The 25,164-nt window shown below is 48.2% G+C and overlaps 1 long non-coding RNA gene across 2 annotated transcripts in view; it reads right to left on the bottom strand.

Moving 5' to 3' along the window:
• Nucleotides 1-322: 322 nt before the first annotated feature.
• The window catches only part of LOC140395930 (uncharacterized), a 94,124-nt gene continuing 69,282 nt past the window's right edge, over nt 323-25,164 (bottom strand). Inside the window, exons 3-5 of one of the 2 annotated variants that reach the window (XR_011936399.1) lie at nt 12,970-13,113; nt 11,912-11,986; nt 323-524 (exon numbers count right to left, since the gene is read on the bottom strand). This is a non-coding gene — a long non-coding RNA (uncharacterized lncRNA). The remainder of the gene's footprint in view (nt 525-11,911; nt 11,987-12,969; nt 13,114-25,164) is intronic. The other variant, XR_011936400.1, reaches the window with a different exon arrangement.

Here is a 25,164-nt window from a genome sequence, read left to right as displayed (position 1 = left end):
GATAATTCCTTCGACAATTTCTCCAATCACATCTGTATTCTACAATATTAGAACTTGGCTAGAGTTTTGTTCATTCTGAGGAGAAGGGCAAACCTAACAGGTGTTCAAAATTGAGCATTTTTCAAGGAATGAATATTTGTACTGACAAGCGTGCAGCTGACACAGATTTAAGTTAATTGAGCATTAGCCTGGATTATGTGCTCAAATCTCCATCATGATAATGGAACCTACAACCTTCTGACTTCAGCAGTAAAAATACTACAAACTGAGCCAAGTCTGATTCAAGATTCTGGCAGCTTTCATTTTTGACAAAATTCTGGAGCCATGCAGTTATGCACAAAACCCTGATTGGTTTTAAATTGGAACAGTATGTCAACTTGCTCCTCTTGAAGCATCACATCTACTGAAGCTGGTGAGTACACAAACCTGGGGAACGCTTTGTGTTCTGCTTGTGATATTTCGCATCCTCTTACACCTCATCGGGGTGTACTTGCTGCCCTGAAGTCAAAGCAGTTTGTATTCATCTGCAGAGGAAAATAAATTAAGTATCCGTATCCATTATAACGATCATGTTACATTAAAGGAACTTCAGCATTCCATTTGGATATCATTGTACCTAATTATCCCTTTGAAAGCTTTTGCGCATATGAACAGAATTCAACATTTTGTTCTTGTCAATAATTCAATAGTATTATCCACACTATTTCAGCTCCCGCTATTATGGTGTTTTTTTTATTCAGTGTTTTCCACTGATTTTTAAGATTGAATTTTTAAAATAACAATCTTTATTAGTGTCACAAGTAATTTAGGCTATAGCTTGCAGTACTTGTATAGATTTTAAAGAAAACAAACTTGTGGATTTATATAACCCCTTTCATAACCACAGGATGTCCCATAGCAGTTTACAGCCAATATGTACTTTTGAAGTATGGTCACTGTTGTAAGTGTGATGTTCTTTGTGGAGTCCCTCAAGATGGCTAAAAGTTGTAGTGCTGACAACGAACATCAAGCTATGTATTTCAAACAACACTAGTTTATTCACACTACTTTAAATGATCCGCACAACTTACTAAGTAATGGCTAAGAAAAGAACAGTATCAAATCTATGCTATAGAAATCTATAATATCTAACTATGCTTTTAATCTCTCTCTAATGCAATGAACAACCTATCTTGTACTACCACTAACACCTTCTTCCAGAATCCCAGGAGTCACAGTATATTTATATGATTACTCTGTGGTGCCATCTAGTGTTGAGATATATGAATATCATCTTGTTAACCCTTTACACTCCCTACATTATACATCTCACTACAGTAAGGTAGGAAGGTGAGCAACCAAATTGCACAAAGTCAGCTCCCATCAACATCAATGACCAGATGATATGAATTTTTGTGTTGTTCATTGAGGGATAAATATTGGACAAGTTTCCAGGTATAACACTCCTGCTTTTCTTGGAATTTCTTAGAATCTTTTACACCCACTTGAGAGGGCAGGAGTAGGGTTGCCAACTCGGGCTGGACATATTCTGGGAGGCGTCGGCAGCAGTGACATCACGGAAAGCGGCAAGATGCGGGAACTCAATTTATTCACTGGTCCATTTTCTCATCCACCCGGCCATCTCACCCCACTTCCTTTGGTCACTCTCCCAGATTCAGGATTTGGTTTTTATTTCTCTCTTCAGCTTCTCCTTTCTTTGTCCGGTGTTTAGTTCTTTCTTTTTAACAGTTAAGTAATTATTTTATTATAGTCCAGTGATAAAGACAGGACAGAATTCCTTTGCAGTCTGTAAAGAGGGAGGTTTTGACCTGTTTAAAATACAATATAGTAATGGGAGTGAATTCCTACACACACGCTTACACAAGTCACAGTACAATGAGGCAAGGACTGCATGTGACCGACTGCGCTCGCACGGAGAAAGGGAATAAAACAAACATCCAGAAAAATCAAGGCCGGGATTCTCCAAGCCCACAGCTAGTCGAAGAAATGCCGTAGACGCCAAAAATTCCCGCCACGCCGCTCCGACGCCGGGACGCGATTCTCTGGCAACCGGAGAATCGGCGGCAGGCGCACGCGGGCGACACGGCGCCGGTCAGGGCCCGCGGTGATTCTTCATGGTCGACCCGCCCATACTTCCAGCACAAAACTGGCAGAGCGCGTACTCCCCCCAACACCTGAGAGTGTTCTGTGGACAAACCATGTCCACAGAACAACAACGGCTCAGAACTATGGTTCCACACTGTTGTCATAGGAACTAGGAGCAGGTGTAGAAAATTCAGCCCCTCGAGCCCGCTCTGCCATTCAATATGGTCACGACTGAGCTCCTCTCAGCCTCAACTCTACTTTATCATTTATACACCTCAATTAGATCTCCTCTCATTCTTCTAAACTTGAAATAGTATAGGCTTAAACTGCTCAATCCCTCTTCCTCTCTCTGTAAGACAAACTTGTTCCAGCCTTGTTCTGTCCCTGTCAGTGAGCTTGCTCGCTGCTGGTGCGTAACCTCAAATTCGCCATGTTTACTCATCTGAGATTTTCTAAGTACCGAGTAGGGAGAATTATATTGATTCAGAAATGTACGTTTTCCCAAGATAATGAAGGGAAATGAACCTGACAGGTGTAGGGAGGGGAAAAAGTGAACAAGCTTTCAGATTGTTTTTAAAAGCTACTCGGAGGTTGATGTCGTTCCCAGGAAATGCTCAGCCATTTCGGGATGATTAGTAACTCCAGGCAGGTGGGCACAACAAGAAGTCTTACTTCACCTGATGAAGAAGAAGTGCTCCAAAAGCTTGTGCTTTAACCTGGTATTGAGAGACTTCTTACCGCGCCCACCCCAGTCCAGCGCAGGCATCTCCATATCCAGGCAGATGGGGCCTTGGTTTGATACCTCAGTGAAAAGACAGCATCTCCAGCAGTGCAGCGCTCCCTCAGTAGTAAACACCTTTTTTTCCCCCTCACGCTCAAATTCTGGGGTGGGACTGGAACTCATAACCCACAACTCAAGATGGGAGAGTGCTACCAACTGAGCTATGGCTGACACACGCAATGTGCTTTAATATCTACAAAAAACCCCAGAAAATAATTTAGGTCAAGCAGCTTCTGTGGTGAGAGAAACAGAATTAGTTGGATGACCTTTTATCAAAATTTCAATATTGAATATTCTTGTGCTATTAATATGAATGGTGGTGTGAGCGTGATACATTTTTGTATACAAAATCTGATATTGACCAATAAAACTCTGCTACACATTAATATGCTCTATTTGATTGTAACACCGATTATACACTTTTGTTCTTTCACATATGTTCAGCACACCTAAACCTTTGTTACCTGGCACCAGTGTGTTATTTGTTCGTGATATCAGAACTGAACCAGAATCCAAATAAAGTGATTGCATTAGTGACATTGACAATTGATACAGAAAAGTTTTCATTATATTGTAACTCATGGTAACACAAAAACATTCGGATATATTATGGAGGTGGGCTAGGTGATGACAAAGTCTTACTGAAACATCAAAACAGAACGGGTGGGATTTTCAATTTCTAAGACTAAGTGTTGACGCCAACCCAGAATTTGTGAACTTTCACGACAGCAAAACTGGCGCCACACCTGCACTGATTCTGCTACAGTGGAGGGGCTAGCACAGGCGCCACGTGGAACACAATCGATTCCAGTGAGAAATGGTGCGGGATTCAACGGGTCCGTGATTGACACTCAGGAGGATGACAAGCTGCAGCCGCACATACACATTACAATCCCCACACACACTCATCCCAGTCAACAAAATGGCACTGGTTGTGCTGGAGCACGCCCATACAGCTGATGGGTCAGCTGGAGCCTGAGGACACCTCGGGCGGTATCCTGGGGAAACATCTTTATGATCTGTGACTCTGAGTTCACAGTGGACAATCAGCGGCGTGCGCAGCTGCATGGCTGCCTTGCTAGCTGCAGCAATGGTGTTCCAATTGAACACCAATTGGACTCCGCCCAATTGAGTTCACGATTTCAGCATCGGCAAACGGAGAATCCCGCCCAACATTTAATAATGAGATAATTATAAATGAATAAGATAATTGAAATAAACAAGGCAGAAACATAATAACATGGGTAACACGGTGACACATTGGTTAGCACTGCTGCCTCACAACACCAGGGATCGATTTTCAATTTGGGCCTTGGGAGACTGTGTGGTGTTTCTCCATTCTCCCCATGTCTACATGGGATTCCTAGAACCATGGAATAGAACCATAGAATTCCTATAGTGCAGAAGGATGCCATTTGGCCCATCAAGTCTGCACCGACCCTCTGAAAGATTGCCCTACCTAGGCCCACTCCTCTGCCTTATCCCTGAAACATAACTTGTACATCCCTGGACACAAAGGGACAACTTAGCATGGCAAATTCACCTAACCTTACACATCTTTGGACTGTGGGAAGTAAACCCACGCAGACATGAAGAGAATGCACAAAGTCCACACAGTCATCCGAGGCCAGAATTGAACTTGGGTCCTTGGCGCTGTGAGGCAGCAGTGCTAACCACTGTGTCACCTTGCCATTTCCTCCGGGTGCTTCAGGTTCCTCCCACAATCTAATGAAATTAAAATGAAATGAAAATCGCTAATTGTCACAAGTAGGCTTCAAATGAAGTTACTGTGAAAAGCCCCTAGTCGCCACATTCCGGCGCCTGTTCGGGGAGGCTATTACGGGAATTGAACCGTGCTGCTGGCCTACCTTGGTATGCTTTCAAAGCCAGCGATTTAATCCTGTGCTAAACAGCCCCTGGGTGTGCAGGTTAGGTGGATTGGCCTTGCTAAATTGCCCCTTTGTGTCCAAAGGTTGGGTAGGGTTATGGGGATAGGATGGAGGCGCGAGCCTGAGTAGGGTGCTCTTTCAGAGTGTCAGGGCAGACTCGATGGGCCAAATGTTTTTTTCCTGCACGGCAATTCCATAAACACTAATCAAAAACATATCAGATCTTACAAGGACAATGACAGCAAAATGCCCTGGGGTGCTTTTAAAATCTTATGACCATAATCTAAATTCAAACATATAAACATTTTGAAGCATGCCACATGTAAAGTTATATAATAATCTAATGCATATTTAAATAGTTTCACAGATTTTAAACAAATAACCAAACGTATGTTCACTTATAAACAATCACAATTTCTGAACCAGTTCTGCAGGTCTTCACCTATCTGTAAGCAACACAAAATCACAAAATTGTTACAGTGCTGAAGGAGGCCATTTGGTCCATCGTGATTGCAGCAGCTCGCCAAGTGAGTATTTATTTTAGTGGTGTTCTCCTGGCGTATCCCAGTAACCCTGACGGCTGTTGCCATACCCTACCCCCCGCATTCTTAAAGCCCCCCCCCCCCCCCCCCCGGACCCTCAAGGCCTGTACCCCTGCAACGTCCTGAGGCCTGAACCCTCCCCAAACCTATGTGGCCTAACATCCCCCCCCCTCCCCCCACAGGGCCAGACCTTCCCACCCTCCTCAAGGCCTCTCCCTCTTCCCGCACACCCTAAAATCTGTCATCTGTACCCACAATGTTGTTGTCTCGAATGTGATTCAAAGAAGCAACACAGAACTGCTCATTATTTCATCACAGGCCAATGCTGAACCCATTTAGAGATGAAATTGTCTATCAGTTCCTCATTTTGGAGCATATTCGATAGAATAACTAGATACACCGAACATTGATTGTAATTGATTCAATTGTGATGTCTTTGAGAATTTTCAGAGGTGACGTTCGGGGGCAGTCCCTGAATCTTAACAGCCAGACTTAGTTGGGCTGCAGTAAGAAACTACAACTTCACAACTTACCAAAGCCGTGACTTCTAATCCCAGGGCATGCAAGATTCTAATTTATATTTGTAAATTTCTACGATCGTCAATTTTCTTTTGACCGATACAAGTGAAAACCAGCGGGACCCAGTGCCTGCAGAGATTTTGTTCATTCTTCCACTTCAGTAAACACACTTATGAAGTTCAGTCATATATTTTTGCCAACTGGGTGCTTTATTAAATTATACTGTTAAGCAAATAAATGCTGATTTCTTGTCCAAGGAATGCAGCCACATAGTCTGACAACAATTCATATATTTACTAACGTTTTCCAAATCATTATACTCAGTTTGTACAGGAACTCCTTGAACTCCCACCTTCTTACAGAAAATAGGAGCAGGTGTAGGCCATTCAGCCCTTCGAGCTTGCTCCGCCATTCAATGTGACCATGATTGATCCTCTATCTCAACACCATATTCCTGCGCTCTCCCCATACCCTTGAGTCTAGAAATCTATCTAGTTCCTTCTTAAATATATTCAGTGATTTGGCCTCATAACCTTCTGTGGTAGAAAATTCCATAGGTTCATCAATAATAATAATAACCGCTTATTGTCCCTCAGAGTGAAGAGATTTCTCCTCATCTCAGTGTTAAATGGTCTATGTATTTTGTATCCTGAGCCTGTGATCCCTTGTTCTAGAACCCCAGCCAGAGAAAACCCATGCACCCAATCTGTCCAGCCCTGTCACAATTATATATTTTTCAGTGAGCTCCCCTCTTTTAAATTCCAGTCAATACAGGCCCAGTAGATCAAATCTCTCCTGCTAGTTCAGGAATCAGTCTGGTGAACCTTCACTGCACTTCTTCCATGGAAAGCATATACTTTCTTTGGCAAGGAGACCAAATCTACACGCAATACCCCAGGTGTGGTCTCACCGAGGCTCTGCACAGCTGCAGTGAGACTCCTGAAGTCAAGTCCTCTTGCAATGTAGGCTAACATACGGTTGCTTTCAGTGACTGGTATACCGAGGTCTTTTTGTTTGTCAACATTTCCCAATCTCTCACCGTTTAAATAATACTCTGCCTTTCTGTTTCTCCATCCAAAACAGATAACCTCACATTGATCCACGTTATACTGCATCTGCCACGCATTTGCTTACTCACCCAACTTGTCTGAATCACTTTGCAACATCTGAACATCCCCCTCACCACATTCTCACCAAGTTTTGTGTTGTTAACTTTTGTAAGGGCCACGAAGAATCCAGCACGAGTTTTAAGGATACAAAGTAATAACATTTATTTACAATAACATATATAAAAGCAGCAGCAACTTCCCTTGCTGCACACTCCTTCCTCCTGGTTCCTGAACTGGCCAGCTTATTTATACGAGGAGTTTACTAGTGGTTTCTCCGCCCCCCCCTCATTGAGGAAGCTCATACTCCCACAGGATTGTGGGATAGTCATTAGTCCCCAGCCAATGGTAAGTAGGCAGGTTATAACATCCCTCTCCCCCCCCCAAAGTCCAAGGAATCCACCGAAGACCCTGGCGAAGGAGGGCGTCGGACTCGTTTGGCCGCAGGCTGGACGCCATTTGCATGCGGCGCTGGATCAGGTGGCGTGTAACGAGATGGAGGCCGGCGCTTCCGTGATGAACGGCGCGGTTGTACATCCACGGCCCGTGGACCCGAGGATTCCCCCTCTGATGCATCCTGTGTCTCCATCTCGGAGTCAGAGTCTGCTGCCTCCGTCATGTCAGCGTCTCTATCTCCATTCGGTCCCGTAACGACCTGCGCAGGCTTCGAGTGAGGCACCAGTGGAAGATTGTGAGGACTACCTTCCCTTGTCTCTGGCTGTTGAAATGAGCTCCGGGGGTGGGGAATCTTTTGAGGGGATGATCTTCTGGACGGAACATGGTCTACATGTTTTCGCTGGAGACGACCCTGGGCTTGCACTTGGTAAGATATAGGGCCCGTTTGGCGAAAGATTACACCAGGAACCCATTGGGCACCACCAGCAAAATTCCGAACGAATACTGGGTCACCGGGCGCAAACTGCCGAATCGGACGATGCCGAGAAAATCCCTGTCCCTGCCGTTCTTGTGTGCGGCGTACTTTTGCGCCAATGTCCGGGGAAACCATACTAAGGCGGGTGCGAAGTCTCCGGCCCATTAGGAGTTCTGCGGGAGCTACCCCAGTCACTGCATGGGGGGTGGTCCTGTACGTAAACAAAAAGCGAGCCAGTCTCGTGTCCATTGATCCGGAAGACTGCTTCTTTAGGCCTCTTTTGAATTTCTGCATTGCGCGCTCTGCCAACCCATTTGAAGCCGGGTGGTAAGGGGCAGTGCGGATATGGCGGATGCCGTTCATCTTTGTGAACCTAGCAAACTCCTCACTCGTGAATGGAGTGCCATTATTCGTGACCAGCACCTCGGGGAGGCCATGCGTACTATACGATAAACGCATCTTTTCAATTGTTGCGCAGGACGTTGTCCCCTGCATCTTATGCACCTCTAGCAATTTGGACTGGGCGTCAATTAGTAGAAGGAACATGGATCCTTGAAAAGGGCCTGCGAAATCTGCATACAAGCGTGCCCAAGGCCGCCCTAGCCATTCCCAGTGATGTAGGGGCGCGGCCGGCGGAAGCTTCTGATGCTCCTGGCAAATGGAGCAGTTTTGGGCCACCTTCTCAATGTCGGTGTCGAGGCCTGGCCACCAGACATAACTCCGGGCCAACATTTTCATTTTGGTCACACCTGGATGCCCATTGTGCAAGTCTCTTAGTGTCAGCTCCTGGCCTTTTTCCGGGACAATCACACGCGTCCCCCACAAGAGGATGCCGTCTTCCACGCTGAATTCTGACAGCTTGGAGGAAAATGCCCGCAACTCGCCTGGGAGCTGTCTATGCTGCCCACCATACAGGACTATGTGCCGAACCTTTGACAGGACTGGCTCAGTTTGGGTCCACTCACGGATCTGTGATGCCGTGACAGGCAAGGTGTCCATAAAATTTAGGGTTGCAACCACCTCAGCGGTCGTGGGGGTCGACATGGGGCCGGTCGATAAAGGCAATCGGCTCAGTGCGTCGGCATTTGCTATCTGCGTACCTGGTTTGTGCTCCAGAGAATACTCGTATGCAGCAAGCAAAAAAGCCCAGCGCTGGATCCATGCAGAAGCAATGGGCGGTATTGGCTTATCCTCTCTGAAAAGTCCCAGCAGGGGCTTATGATCGGTCACGATAGTGAAATGGCGGCCATACACGTACTGGTGGAAGCGTTTCACCGCAAAAACCACTGCCAGGCCCTCCTTCTCGATCTGCGCGTACTTTTTCTCCGCTGTAGTCAATGTACGGGAGGCGAAAGCTATCGGTCACTCGGCCCCGTTCTCCATCTTGTGGGACAGGATGGCCCCAATACCATACGGGGATGCATCACATGTGACGAGCAAAGGCTTTCCAGGATCATAGTGGGTTAGTAACCCAGACGACGACAATTGTTGCTTTACCCGCCGGAAAGCGGTTTCTTGCGGCTGGCCCCAAACCCAGGTGTAATTTTTCTTTAGCAGAAGGTGCAAAGGGGCCAGCGTAGTTGCCAGATTGGGGAGGAACTTCCCGTAATAGTTTACGAGACCGAGAAAAGAACGAAGATGCGAAGTGTCAGTCGGGGCGGGGGCATGTTGAATTGCACGCACCTTCTCTGCGACGGGGTGCAGACCTTCGTGGTCCACCCGATAACCTAGGTAGACTACTTCCTTTGCCTGAAATACGCACTTTGTGCGACATGAACGGACTCCAGCCTCCGAAAGGCGTCTAAGGACAGCCTCCAGATTTTCCAAATGTTCTTGCTCCGACGTCCCTGTAATCAAAACGTCATCTAGGTAGACAGCCACACGTGGTAAACCTCTCAAAATTCCCTCCATAACACGTTGAAAAATTGCGCAGGCAGAGGATACTCCAAAGGGCAACCGTGTATATTCATACAGGCCCCGGTGTGTATTAATCATTACATATGGTCGGGAGGCAGGGTCCAGCTCCAACTGCAGGTAGGCGTGACTCATATCTAATTTTGTGAACGAGAGTCCACCTGCAAGTTTCGCGTAGAGATCCTCTATGCGAGGCATTGGATATCGGTCGAGTCGGGAAACTGTATTCACAGTAAGTTTATAGTCGCCACACAAGCGAACTGTGGCATCTGGCTTCATTACAGGTACAATTGGTGCTGCCCAGTCAGCAAAACGGACGGGCCTGATAATACCCAAACTCTCCAAATGAGTGAGCTCCCCTTCTACCTTCTCGAGCAAGGCGTAAGGCACTGGGCGCGCCCGGAAATAGCGCGCCGTGGCTCCTGGTTCGACTTGGATACGGGCTACGGCCCCTTTTATTTTCCCCAAACCAGGCTGGAATACATCTGGGTATCGTCCGAGCACCTCAGTCAACCCTTCAGAAACTGTTTGGAGGATGTGCTGCCATTGCAACCGCAAATGGCGCAACCAGTCCCGACCCAACAGGCTGGGCCCATGGCCGCGTACCACGATAAGTGGGAAACGCCCCTCCTGGCGTCCATAGACAACAGGGGTCATTGTAGTTCCTGCAATGTCCAGTGGTTCCCCCGTGTAGGTGGCCAACCTGGCCTTTGAGTCGGTTAATGTAAGGATCTGTATACCCTGCTTAATGCGGTCGAATGTCCTCTGGGCGATCACGGAGACCGCTGCGCCAGTATCCAACTCCATCTCAAGCGGGTGGCCATTGACCCGTACTGTCACCTTAATGGGGGCCACACGGGGAGCTGCCACACAATGCAGCTGCAGGCAGTCGTCCTCCGTCTCCACGTCCTCAGGAGTAGTCGCCGCAGGTTCAACCACATGGAAGGTACGGCCGCTGGGCTGGTCCCAGTTACGGCCCCTGGGCTGGTCCCAGTTTCGGTCGGATCGACGACGCCTCTGGCGTCCCCAGGACCGCCGTCCGCGACGGGGTCGGCGCCTACAAGTCTGACACGGACATGGCTCCTCATCCATTGGCTCTGGAGAAGGCTCCCTTCGGGGAGGAATGTCCGATGGCCACTGGCGTCGGTCCGGACGTTGCCTCGCCCAAGGTACCGCAGGAGTGCAGGGGGACATTTTTGGACTGAAAGGGTTGCGCCCCAAGGCATGCACTTCCATTCCCTGTAGCTCCTGTACTCCTCGCTCTGCACTCTCTCGGGACAAGACTATTTGAATGGCCTGTTGAAAAGTCAATGTTGGCTCCGCTAACAACTTTCTCTGGGTGGCTGCATTGTTAATACCGCAAACCAAACTGTCGAGTAACATTTCTGACAAGGTCTCACCATAGTCACAGTACCCCGCAATCCTGCGTAGCCTGGATAGAAAATCGGCAAGGGATTCTCCAGGGGTCCTCTCAGCGGTATTAAACCAGTAACGCTTGACTATCGTGGACGGGGTTGGGTTAAAGTGTTGCCCTACTATATTCACAAGTTCATCAAACGTTTTGGTGTCCGGCGCAGCTGGGTACGTAAGGCTCCTAATCACCCCAAACGTATGCGGGCCGCAGGCGGTGAGCAATATGACCACCTGGCGCTCGTTTTCGGTGATATTGTTTGCCCGGAAATAGTAACGCATCCGTTGTGTGTACTGGTTCCACCTTTCCAGCGCAGCATCAAAAACATCCAAACGTCCGTACAGAGACATGGTATAATAGAAAACAACGTCCAACCTGTATCCAACAAAAATCCAGGGAGGTGGCTTCAGCAGTGTAGACAGCTATTCACTTTTACCTTCGTCACCAGTTTTGTAAGGGCCACGAAGAATCCAGCACAAGTTTTAAGGATACAAAGTAATAACATTTATTTACTATAACATATATACATAACAGTAGCAGTAACTTCCCTTGCTACATACTCCTTCCTCCTGGTTCCTGAACTGGCCAGCTTATTTATACTAGGAGTTTACTAGTGGTTTCTCCGCCCCCCTCATTGGGGAAGCTCATACTCCCACAGGATTGTGGGATAGTCATTAGTCCCCAGCCAATGGTAAGTAGGCAGGTTATAACATTAACAAACACTGAGATTAAAAACCGAAACTTCGGAGACACTGAGACTGTGTGAAACATATAAAAGGACACAGAGGCCTACCAAGCTCAGTAGGGGATGACAAGTCCAGTGGTGCAGTGCAGGCAGGCTGAAGAAGGCAGAGGCTAGATCCAAAAGCTGCGAATAAAGAAAGAGGTGGTTGTTACTCCTGTTTACATTACTTGAAGATAACAATGGTGGGCCTACACCAACCAGACTGAGGTGAGAAAGTTCTGCAGGTGCGTGGCCATTTCTTGGTGAGGAATATGTGAAATTCCACTCGTTTGAACGCTTCTGTCCTCTGGGATCAGGCTGAATCCTAAGAGGAGAGAAGCTGACATCCCTCATGAAGAAATCAAAGTTTTGAAGGACCTGGGAGAGAGATTTACAACATATGTACTGTGTTGTCTGCTGAGCCACTTGGTAAGATCCGTTTTAGTTGCATCTGCCATTTAATGTGAAATTTATAGTTTATAATTGACTACAATTTGCCCGTTAATTCATATTTAACTTAAGTTGATCCTGAATGTGAGAGAAAGGTAGGAATTTGACCTATAATTTAATGTTTGCTTTGTTTGACTCTCGTATAATAAACCGTGAAATCTTATGGCTTTGTTCTTTGAGTAAATAGTGGGGATTTCGGATCTCTTCTTTTTTTAAAAGAAAGTTAATGGTCTCTTTTGAGATCATAACAAAGGAAACAATGTCACCAACATCATAGTCAAAGACAAGTTAAAGAACAATGCAACAGGGATGGTCTTTAATTACCACCTATCTGAGGGAAAATAAATTGGAAAATGAAATAGGAACTGATATATCTCTGCAATTAAAGGAAGTCATCACAACTGTGAAACTATTGCTTACTGTGTTTAATTATTTTTGTAATTTCATATTTGCAACACAGTTGGAGAAAGAACACTTATTTAGTGCTTCTAGGTTTTTTTTCAGGATTGCATTTTTGTTTCAACAGAGGTAGAAGGGAATTGGGCAGAAAACCTGCAGATCTTTCCAAAGTCAGTGATATTTAGGGAGGTATTGTTTGCCAAAAGGAAGCGTATTTGGACAGTACTGTTCAGATTTATGGCTGACATGTCACCCATAACCTTCACCCAGATATTTACCTGATGTGCTTCACATGGCAACTGATGCAGGAGCTCAGATATTCAGACTTAAGCAACACATACAGGTGATTCAAATAGTTGTCACTCATTTTGCTACTTTTTGCTTCACGCCACTTTTTTTCTCATCAAATAAACAATGATAGCCTAGCAGGTGAAACATGAATGTTTGGTTTATCATTAGATACTATTATTAAAAATATCAATGCACATGTATGTTTGTGTATACAAAGCAATTGAATGCTATAATTAGACTCATGGTTCAGAAACGTGAATGTGATCAGCTATGGTAAGGCCTTCTGAAATTAAAAAAGTAACATTTGTACCATACATTTGGTGTCCAGCAATGACTATTCCAACAAGAGAGAGAATCTAATCGCTGGCATTACTATCATTGAATGCCCCAATATCAACTTGGAGTCACCAATGAGCATGAACGTAACTGGACCAGTGACATAAATACAACATAAATGGCAACAACAACAGATTAGAATCTAGGAATTCTGTAATGAGTAAATTACCTCCTGATTCCCAAAAGCCTTTCCACCATCTAAAAGGCACAGGTTAAGAATGCTATGGATTACTCCCCATTTGTCTGGGTGAGTACATCTGTCAAAAACACTCAAAAAGTCCAAGTTACATTCATGATCTAGACATGAATATGGAAGTTGGGAGGCGGTGGCAGGGTATGAGCAGTAAGTTTGCAGTTGACACAAAAATCAAACAGAGTGGCAGAAAGCCTTAGATTACACAGCAATATAGATGGGCTGAAGAATGGCCAATGGAATTTAACATTGAAAAGTGTGAGGTGGTGCATTTGGGAGGACTTCAAGGCAAGGGAATACACAGTGAATTGTAAGACTCTAGAAAGCACAGAGGACCAGAGGGACATTGGGCTATATGTCTACAGGACCATGAAGGCAGCAGGAAAGTTAGATAAGGTAGTTAAGAAGGCATATGGCATACTTGTCTTTATTAGCCAAGGCATATAATTTATGAACAGGGAGGTGATGATGGAGCTGTGTAAAACACTCATTAGAATACAGTGTGCAGTCCTGGTCGCCACACTATAAGAAGGATGTGATTGCACTAGAGAAGATTCACCAGGATGTTGCCTGGGCTGGAGTGTTTCAGCTTTGAAGGGAGGTTGGTTCGGCTGGGGTTGTTCCTCTTCGAGCAGAGAAGACTGAGGGGGGCACCTGATTGAGGTGTACAAAATTATGAGAAGCATAGACGTAGATAGGAAGAAACTTTTCCCCTTAGTAGAGGGGTCAATAACCAGGGAGCATAGATTTAAGATAAGGGGCAGGAGATTTAGAGGGGATTTGAGGAAAAACATTTTCTCCCAGAGGGAGGTAGGAATCTGGAACTCACTGTCTGAAAGGGGGATAGCGGCCGGAACCCTCAATATTTAAGCTATAAAATGAGCACTTGAAATGCCATAGCACACAAGGCCACAGACCAAGTACTGGAAAATGGGATTAGAATAGATAGGTGCTTGAAAGCCAGTGCAGACATGGTGCGCTGAAGGGCCTCTTTTTGTGCTGTAAAACTCTATGATATCCAAGACAAAGCAACAACCTTGATTGATACTCATCCAGCACTTTAACTCCCTCTACCACTGCCACACAGTGGCAACAGTGTGTACCATCGACTAGATATACTGCAACAGCGCTCTCCTATGACAGCACTATCCAAACAGTCGACCTCTTTCACGCTGGGCAAGGAATCAACCCTATCCCCAATAGTCTTTTAAAAAGATAAATATCTTGAGAAAACCACTGTCGAATCCCACAGAGAAACAGTGCATTTTCCTCCATCGTGAGATAACATCTTGAGTGCAGATGGACTTCCTAGTTTGTAACTTGTTGGCATCTTTATTGGGAAGACCAAAACAAAGAATTTTGCCCCATAACCTTTGTGTAAAATGTGTTTTTATTTTATTATGTGTTCTGAAATGTACTTTTATGCTTAATTTTCACACATGTTTTTATGTATCTGGCTGATTATGCATCACGTAATGTGTAGTGACAGCAGCAGAGTGATTGTGCGGGCCTGGAGCAGATCACCATCTTGATTGTATTGAGCAACACTTTTTTCTTTTTTAAATAATTTTTATTAAATGTTTTCATAAAATATCAATGACAAAATGTGAAAACAAGGAACCCAACAGGGTTAAGTACAAAACACAGTCCTGAAAAGCAACCCTCCATACTCCCCTCCCCCCTGTACATAAATAATAAATTAACATTAACACCCCGACTTAACACAACAGGTGTATACACCCCCTCAGACACTTCAGTGTAAATAACAAAAACATGAATAAAGTAACCCCCCCCTCCCCGCCCCCCCGAGCTGCTGCTGCCATTGACCAATGTCTATCGTTCTGCCAGAAAGTCTAAGAACGGTTGCCACCGCCTAAAGAACTCTTGTGCCGACCCTCACAAGGCAAATTTCACCCTCTCCAATTTAATGAACCCCGCCATATCGCTGATCCAGGATTCCACGCTTGGGGGCCTCGCATCCTTCCACTGAAGAAGAATCCTTCGCCGGGCTACCAGGGACGCAAAGGCCAGTATACCGTTCTCTTTCGCCTCCTGCACTCCCGGCTCCTTTGCCACCCCAAATATTGTGAGCCCCCAGCCCGGTTTGACCCTGGATCCTACCACCCTCGTCACCGTCCTCACTACGACCATCCAAAATTCCTCCAGCGCTGGGCATGCCCAGAACATAGGGGTGTGGTTTCCTGGGCTCCCTGAGCACCTAACACACCTGTCCTCCCCCGAGAAAAACCGGCTCATCCTTGTCCCGGTCATGTGTGCCCTGTGCAGCACCTTAAACTGTATGAGGCTGAGCCTCGCGCACGATGAGGAAGAGTTCACCCTCCCCAGGGCATCTGCCCACGTACCTCCACCAACGAGGCCTCCTCCTCCTCCTCCTGCATCACCTGGTAAGTTTCCGAGATCTTCCCCACTCCCACCCAGAGCACCCTGTCCTGTACTGTGTGTGGCAGTAGCCGTGGGAATTCCACCACCTGCCGCCTGGCAAACGCCCTTACCTGTAAGTACCTGAAGGTGTTCCCCGGGGGGGAGCCCATACATCTCCTCAAGCTCACCCAGACTCGCGAACTTCCCGTCCACAAACAGGTCCCCCAACTTACGTATCCCTGCCCTGTGCCACCCCGAAAACCCTCCACCTGTTCTTCCTGGGGCGAACCGGTGGTTCCCCCGTATTGGGGTCCACGCCGAGGCCCCAACTTCCCCCTGTGGCGTCTCCACGGCCCCCAAATTTTGAGGGCAGCCGCCACCACCGGGCTCGTGGTATACCTCCTTGGAGGGAGCAGCAGCGGCGCCGTTGCCAGCGCCCCCAGGCCCGTACCCACACAAGAAGCTGTCTCCAGCCTCTTCCATGCAGCCATGATAACGTTCAAAAGCCTCCGCACATTCAACTCCGTCTGGTCTTCATGGATGATCTGCGGCACACAATCCTCAAGGCTAAGACCTCGCCAGCATCTTGGCATCTACATTTAGCAAAGAAATCGGTCTGTAAGACCCACATTGTAGGGGATCCTTTTCCCGCTTCAGGATCAAGGAGATCAGTGCCCGGGACATCGTCAGGGGCAAAGCCCCACCTCCCTTGCCTCATTGAAGGTCCTGACTAACAGCGGGCCCAACAGGTCCATATATTGTTCATAGAATTCGACCGGGAAACCGTCCGGCCCCGGTGCCTTCCCCGCCTGCATACTTCCTATCCCTTTGATCATCTCCTCCAGCCCAATCGGGGCCCCCAATCCCGCCACCAGTCCCTCTTCCACCTTTGGAAACCTCAATTGGTCCAGGAAGCGGCCCATCCCTCCCTACTCCCGTGGGGGCTCGGATCGGTACAATTCCTCGTAAAAGTCCCTGAAAACCCCATTGATGCCAACCCCACTCTGCACCACACTCCCTCCCTTGTCCTTAACTCCCCCGATCTCCCTAGCTGCGTCCCGCTTCCGAAGCTGATGCGCCAGCATTCGGCTTGCCTTTTCCCCACACTCGTAAATCGCCCCCTGGGCCTTCTTCCACTGCACCTCCGCCTTCCTGGTGGTCACCAGGTCGAATTCGGCCTGGAAGCTACGCCTCTTCCTCAACAATCCTTACTCGGGCTCCTCCGCATAGCTCCTGTCTACCCTCACCATCTCCCCCATCAGCCTCTCCCTCTCCCCCCGCTCCCTCCGCTCCTTGTGGGCCCTAATGGAGATCAGCTCTTCCCTCACCACCACCTTCAGCGCCTCCCATACCATCCCCACTCAGACCTCCCCGTTGTCGTTGGTCTCCAAGTACCTCTCTATACTTCCTCGGACCGCTCGCTCACCTCATCGTCCGCCAACAGCCCCACCTCCAAGCGCCACAGCGGGCGCTGGTCCCTCTCCTCCCCCATCTCCAAGTCCACCCAATGCGGGGCGTGGTCCGAAATGGCTATTGCCGAATACTCAGTATCCTCTACTCTCGCTATCAGCGCCCTACTCAAAATGAAAAAGTCGATTCGGGAATAAGCTTTATGGACATGTGAGAACAATGAAAATTCCCTAGCCCCCGGCCTTGCAAATCTCCAAGGGTCCACCCCTCCCATCTGGTCCATAAACCCCCTCAGCACTCTAGCCGCCGCCGGCTTCCGACCCGTCCTAGACCTGGAGCGATCCAGTGTCAGATCCAGCACCGTGTTAAAGTCTCCCCCCATTATCAGGCCCCCCACTTCCAAGTCTGGGATCCAACCCAACATACGCTGCATAAAACCCGCATTGTCCCAGTTCAGGGCATACACATTGACCAGTACCACCCTCTCTCCCTGCAACTTACCACTTACCATTATGCACCTACCGCCATTATCTGCCACAATTCTCGACGCCTCGAATGACACCTTCTTTCCCACCAAGATCGCCACCCCTCGATTTTTGGCATCGAGCCCCGAGTGAATAACCTGACCTACCCACCCTTTCCTCAATCTTACCTGGTCTGCCACCTTCAGGTGTGTCTCCTGGAGCATAAACACATCCGCCTTGTGGTTTTGTATCTGATACAGGTGGTAGGGTAGATATGAGATTGACATGCAGATCTACATCTTCAGCAATTTCACTACTAATAGTTTGTACCTGTGCTTTAGATTATGCATCTTCTTTAAATTGTATCATCGGAATGATAGTGCACTAAAATTAGTGAGCACATTGTTGAATTTGCTGATAATGTTGTCAGAATCATTGGAGTGTTGATCCGATCCTTTGTGGATTCCATATACCAACTGCACTAGACCTAATTCTTCACAGGACTGATCACGTAATAATGAATCCAAGCCCTCAGATACAATATAGAATGGGACAGAATAAACTATGTTCTTCACCACCACACTCAGGTCACAAGCACCATAACATTTAATGCTTGAACCATTATAATCTCTCAGAGCTATTTTGTGATTTATTCTAATCAGCTGAATTTTAAGATGTTTTAAATCAGTCATCCAAATTAAATTTGCTTTGTCACCAGTGTCTAACTTCAATTGGAGCACTGTACCAGTCACTTCAATTGGTAGCAGCCATTTGGCCTCATCAACCACATTTATTTTAAATGGACTATCAGTTTGCATTTTTCTAAGTGCTGGAGAAGTTTTTGATGTCTCCAAAAAATTATTCTTCTGCGCTGTTACTCCAACAAACAATGCTATTTAATCACTAGAATCTTCCACTGCGCTGACTGATCTGGGGCTGAGCTTAGAGTAACAATTCTGAGCAAAGTGATTTTTTTTTCCTTTGCATCTGGAGCAAAACTTGCCAAATGCTGGACACTGCCTTAATGCGTGCCTTTAACCACATCTTTTACACAGAAATACTTCATCATGATCTTTAACCTGTTTGTTAGTGTGCGAGGAGCTGCCTTTTTTCAAAAGTTTCCCGCCATTTTGGAAAAATGGCAGCAACTGGAGTGCTTTCCTCCAAGAAGATGCCGCCATTACTGAGAAACATGTTAGAATGCTGTGCTGCTAACTCATGAGCCTGAAAAATCTGAACTGTTTGTTCCAAAGACAAAGGTCCGATTCCCTCAGCAACTGTTCCCTCAGCTTACTTTCATTCACATCAAGCACAATCTTGTCCTGAATCATGCAGGTTCCACCGCAGAAAAATTGCAAGTTTTAGCTTTTAACTTTAAATCAGTGATGAAATGATCTATGGGCGCTTCTGTCATCTGTAAACATGATCCAAACACATAGCGTTCATAAATGTCATTCATTCTGGGGGTGCAATGTTCATAAAATCTTTGAATTACTGGGTTGAAATTTTTACTATCTTCGTCGTTTGCAAATTTAAACATATTAAACACAGCAATTGCTTCGGACTCTGCCGCTGTTAGGAGCATCACTACCTAACGGAAATCTGATTGACCTCCTAAGTTTACTGCAGTAAGAAACAGATTAAATTGCTGTTTAAACACAGGGCAGTTGTTGTCCGCATTACCATGAAATCCGAGACTCATTGGTGTCTTCAACGACTCCATGTGGTTCATTCTTGCAGTCTTCAAAATCTTCAAATCTCTGTGGGCCTCATGGCTTCACTTGATGATGTGATAGCTTTTTCTCAGTGTTTAATACCACCCAGCCATGGTACATGTAATTCAAGAATACTTGTAGCTAAAGCTATAAACAATTTATTAACATTAACTGTGAGTCAAATATATACCGAACAACACATGAATAACAATATGACCATACACCAGCAACCTCTCTTCCAGCTCCCCAGTCAGTCTGAGGTCACCTGACTCTAATATTCACTTATATATTAATGAGACTCCTAGTGGTCAGTCAGTGAATTACAACACAACCATGATATCACTACACCGTGCACATGGCAAAGCTACATGGGCTGCAGGTAATGAGGATTTCGAAGTATGCTAACTCTGTGCGGGCCACTACTCGGTAGAAAAGTCAAAATATTCAGGCATAAAAGGGGAACGATTTCCTAGTTGCTTTCTCAAGGTACAGTTTGTGCCATATGTGGTGGTATGTATTAGGGGTATTAAGGTACCCTGTGATGCCGAGAGGCTATTGGTGGATAGACACTGGGTCCCGATTGGATCAGCCGCCTGCTGGCTCCACCCAGTAAGGCGGAGTATAAGAGCCCGGGTTCTCCCAGCAGCCGCATTCTGTAACTGTGCTGCTGGGGAACAAGTCTGCATAACAAAGCCATTGTTCGACGACTCCTCATCTCGTCTCGTGACTGATTGATTGTGCTACAATTTATTACGCAAACTTTTAAGGACATGGAGCTCCGAATCATTCCGGAATGTTTGCGAATCAGCCCCCACGTGGCAAACTCAGCGGCCACTTTAAAACATTGGTTAGCGTGTTTTCATGGATACCTCCGAACGGCCCCCGGCATACCTACAAAAGATCAGGAAATGCAGGTCCTGCATGCCAGGCTGAGCCCGGAAATCTACATGCTCATAGAGGATGCGGACGATTTCCTGACGGCGATCGCGATGCTGATAGGAATCTACATTCGGCCCGTCAACCAGGTCTACGCACGCCACCAGCTCGCGATGAGACGGCAAATCCCCGGGAAATCGCTGGACGAATTCTACAATGCTCTGTTAATACTGGGGAGAAACTGCAACTGCCCATCGGTTTCGGCTAACGAACACACAGAGCTGCTGGTCCGAGATGCGTTCATGGCAGGTGTGCTTTCATCCCAAATTCGCCAGCGATTGCTGGAAAGAGACACACTGGGCCTCAAAGAGGCACGTTTGATGTGGCGTCACAGAACGCCTGCGCCTATGCCCCTGACCGCGCGGCAGCCCCTTGGGCACCGTGGACCCCCGCAGTGACCGAACCCCCGGGACCCCCCGCCCCCCCCCCCCCCGCAGGCCTGCGCTGCCAGAGCGGCAAATCACCCGGGGCGGCCTCGCTGCTACTTTTGTGGGCAGGGGAAACACCCCCAAATGTGCTGCCCTGCTCCCTCGGCCCTCTGTAAAGCGTGCGGCAAAAGGGGGCACTATTTAGCAGTGTGCCAGGCCGGGGGTAGCCGCAATCTCCAGGGGAGAACCCCAAACTCAACACCCCCAGCGATCCATGTGCGGCAAACGGGCGCCGCCTTCTAGGGTCCCGGACTCCATGCGGGAGGGATGGGTGCCGCCATTTTGTGCTCCCCCGGCAACGTGCGATCCATGGGCGGCGCCATCTTGTCCACCCCCCCGACCGTGTGCGACCCGTGGACGCCGCCATCTTGGTTGACGACTAACGACCCCGGGATGGACGGCCACACAGGGCCTGAAGAAAACGGCCCGATGCAGCAACTGCGACTGGCTTCTGTGACCCTGGACCAGTCGCGGCCCCGAATGCTCCAAACAGCATCAACGACTATATTTATAAACAAGTACGATACGCCCTGCCTGATCGACTCTGGGAGCACGGAGAGTTTTATACACCCCAATACGGTAAGACGCTGTTCCCTTCCGATCCACCCGAGTATTCAAAAAACAATTTCTGGTGGCAGGGTCCCATTCGGTAGAGGTAAAGGGTTCTGCATCGCGGACCTCACGGTGCAGGGGAGGGAGTTCAAGAACTACCGGCTTTACGTCCTCCCCCACCTCTGCGCTGCCACACTCCTGGGATTGGATTTTCAGTGTAATCTCCAGAGGTTAACGTTTAAATTCGACGGCCCTATACCCCCACTCACTATCTGCAGCCTCACGACCCTCAAACTCGATCCGCCTTCCCTGTTCACGAACCTCACCCCGGATTGCAAACCAGTCGCCACTAGGAGCAGATGGTACAGGGCCCAGGACCGATCTTTTATCCGGTCAGAAGTCCAGCGGCTGCTGAGGGAAGGCATAATTCAGGCCAGCAATAGTCCCTGGAGAGCCTAGGTGGTAGTTGTAAAGACCGGGGAGAAGCAGAGGATGGTCGTAGACTATAGTCAAACCATCAATAGGTACACGCAGCTGGATGCGTACCCTCTCCCCTGCATATCCGACGTGGTCAACCGGATTGCACAGTACAAGGTCTTTTCCACGGTGGACCTTAACTCCGCCTACCACCAGCTCCCTATCCGCCTGAGCGACCGAAAATACACTGCTTTCGAAGCAGATGGGCGGCTCTATCATTTTTTAAGGGTTCCATTCGGCGTCACTAACGGGGTCTCGGTCTTCCAGCGGGAGATGGACCAAATGGTTGATCGGTACGGTTTGCGTGCCACGTTCCCGTACCTCGACAACGTCACCATCTGCGGCCACAACCAGCAGGACCACGACGCCAACCTCCGCAAATTCCTCCAGACCGCGAACGCCTTGAATCTCACATACAACAGGAAAAAATGTGTGTTTAGCACCGACCGTCTCGCCATCCTTGGCTACGTAGTGCAAAATGGAGTGATAGGCCCACACCCCGAACGCATGCGCCCCCTTATGGAGTTCCCCCTCCCCCACTGCTCCAAGGCCCTGAAACGCTGCCTGGGCTTTTTCTCTTATTACGCCCAGTGGGTCCCCAACTACGCGGACAAGGCCCGTCCGCTAATCCAGTCCACGGTTCTTCCCCTGTCGACAGAGGCCCGCCAGGCCTTCAGCCACATCAAAGCAGATATCGCAAAGGCCACAATGCACGCAATCGACAAGTCCCTCCACTTCCAAGTCGAGAACGACGCATCCGACGTAGCTCTGGCGGCCACCCTCAACCAAGCGGGCAGACACGTGGGCTTTTTTTCACGCTTCAGAAATCCGCCACTCCTCAGTGGAAAAGGAGGCCCAGGCAATAGTGGAAGCTGTGCGACATTGGAGCATTACCTGTCCGGTAGGAGATTCACTCTCCTCACCGACCAACAGTCGGTTGCCTCCATGTTCGATAATGCACAGCGGGGCAAGTTCAAGAACGACAAGATCTTGCGGTGGAGGATCGAACTCTCCACCTATTACTATGAGATCTTGTATCGTCCCAGAAAGCTGAACGAGCCTTCCGATGCCCTATCCCGTGACACGTGTGCCAATGCACAAGTGGACCATCTCTGAACCCTCCACGAGGACCTCTGCCACCCGAGGGTCACTCGGTTCAATCTCTTCGTAAAGACCCGCAACCTGCCCTACTCCATCGAGGCGGTCAGGACCGCCACCAGGAACTGCCAGATCTGCGCAGAGTGCAAGCCGCATTTCTACCGGCCAGATAAAGCGCACCTGATAAAGGCTTCCCGTCCCTTTGAACACCTCAGTCTGGACTTCAAAGGCCCCCTTCCCTCCACCGATCGCAACACGTACTTCATGAACGTGATTGACGAACATTCCCGGTTCCCATTCGCCATCCCCTGTCCCGACATGACCGCGGCCACAGTCATTAGAGCCCTCAGCACCATCTTTACACTGTTCGGTTTCCCCGTGTACATACATAGCAATAGGAGGTCCTCCTTCATGAGCGACGAACTGCATCAATTCCTGCTCAGCAAGGGCATCGCCTCGAGCAGGACGACCAGTTACACCCCCCGGAAGAACGGTCAGGTAGAGAGGGAGAACGGAACGGTCTGGAAGACCGCCCTACTGGCCCTACGGTCCAGAGGTCTCCCAGTTTCCCGCTGGCAGGAAGTCCTCCCAGAGACCCTCCACTCCATCCGGTCGCTACTGTGTACAACAACGAATCAAACACCTCACGAACGTCTCCTTGTCTTCCCTTGGAAGTCCTCCTCCGGAACGTCACTTCCGACCTGGCTGGCAGCCCCGGGACCCAACCTGCTCCGAAAGCATGTGCGAACGCACAAATCGGACCCGTTGGTCGAGAGGGTTCATCTCCTCCACGCAAACCCTTAATACGCCTACATGGCATACCCCAACGGCCGACAGGACACGGTCTCCCTGCGGGACCTGGCACCCGCCGGAGCTCTACCCCCCAACACCAGTGACCTCCTCTGGAGCCACACACACACCCCCAACACCAATCACCCCCTCCCTCCCGCCGGCGCACCCCACTGCCACTCCCTTCCCGGGTGGATCGGTTCTTTCCCCGGCCCCGAATAGGGGTATTGGAGCGGGAAGAGGCATTGCGACGCTCCCAGAGACGACGGGGCCCGAACCAGCGCCTACATCACCACCGGGGCTAAGACGATCGGCGAGGACGACCAGGGCATCCATTCGACTCATCGAATCAGTATAGTTAAGCAAGAAATGTCTCTGTAAATAATTTTTTTGGGTTGCCCAGTAAAAGCGACATTATAAGTAGTTGATATCGGAGCATAGCCGCCATGTTAGCGGCATCCTAGGTACCGACTCTGGAAACCCCTACCACCATACGGCCCACTACCCCGCTGGGTTCCATTTTAACAAGGGATGAATGTGGTGGTATGTATTAGGAGTATTAAGGTACCCTGTGATGCCGAGAGGCTATTGGTGGATAGACACTGGGTCCCGATTGGATCAGCCGCCTGCTGGCTCCACCCAGTAAGGCGGAGTATAAGAGCCCAGGTTCTCCCAGCAGCCGCATTCTGTAACTGTGCTGCTGGGGAACAAGTATGTGTAATAAAGCCATCGTTCGACTCCTTCTCATCTCGTCTCGTGAGTGATTGATTGTGCTACACCATACTTTCCAACACAGTTGAAAGGGAGGAAGTGTACAACCTAGAAGCCGGGATCCAAAAATGCCAGTAAAAATAGGCGCCATAGTTGTGTTGATGAGAATTATGAAACATGGAATTCATATGAAGAAATATTCCAATTGTTGTGAATAGGACCTAAAGGTCGCAACATTTTTCAGCTCAGTTGGCCGTAAAACGTTTATGATGCTTGTTCACCCAGCAAAACCAGGAGGCGGTTCTTACAGTGACTTAATGAAAATTTAGAGGGACATTTCTCTCCTGAACTGTTATTGATTTCAGAAATGTTCTGATTCCACCATCATAGTCAGGAAGGTGAAACCATTTTACAGTTTATAGCGTCTTTAAGAAGACTAACTAGCTAGATATTGTGAATCTGGTACAACACTTGATGATACTCTTCGAGACAGACTGGTTTGTGGTTTATGCAGTGAAACAGTTCAGAAGAAATTGCTTATGGTAAATAATTCAATTCTGAAAGCTGATGTGGAAGTTGTCACACCTATGGAGCATGCTGTGATAGGGGCTGGAACAAAGGTACACAAAATGCATTTCTCAAAGAACAAGGCTGCAAACGTATAACCATGTCACCATTCTACACAGGTTGG

Source organism: Scyliorhinus torazame, chromosome 19 (assembly GCF_047496885.1).
Source record: "Scyliorhinus torazame isolate Kashiwa2021f chromosome 19, sScyTor2.1, whole genome shotgun sequence".
Classification (NCBI taxonomy): domain Eukaryota; kingdom Metazoa; phylum Chordata; class Chondrichthyes; order Carcharhiniformes; family Scyliorhinidae; genus Scyliorhinus; species Scyliorhinus torazame.
Note: the sequence above shows the minus strand (reverse complement) of the source record. Positions and strands in the feature narration are given on the sequence as shown.